The sequence below is a fragment of the Colossoma macropomum genome, unplaced genomic scaffold (assembly GCF_904425465.1).
Source record: "Colossoma macropomum unplaced genomic scaffold, Colossoma_macropomum, whole genome shotgun sequence".
In the NCBI taxonomy this organism is placed as follows: domain Eukaryota; kingdom Metazoa; phylum Chordata; class Actinopteri; order Characiformes; family Serrasalmidae; genus Colossoma; species Colossoma macropomum.
Genome location: NW_023494800.1, coordinates 29,015,727 through 29,015,990, shown reverse-complemented (window position 1 = coordinate 29,015,990; position 264 = coordinate 29,015,727).

Genomic DNA, 264 nt, shown 5'->3' with positions numbered 1-264 from the left:
CTGCACGTTCTCGCGCACCCCCTGCCTGCCTGCCTGCCTTCCTACTTACCTTGGAGAGCTCACTTAAAGGTACAGTACACTGATAAAAAGGATGGAGCTTCAAGGGTTCTTTAGTAAGTGCATTGGTTCTGTTTAGAACCGTGGCTTCCATACAGAATGGTTTATATAGATTCTGGGTCTATATAGAGCCTTTTACAACGACACATTCTCCATCAGTCTGGAGAACTGTTTTAACGTGCACATTTAAGCATGAAGTTGGTTCTG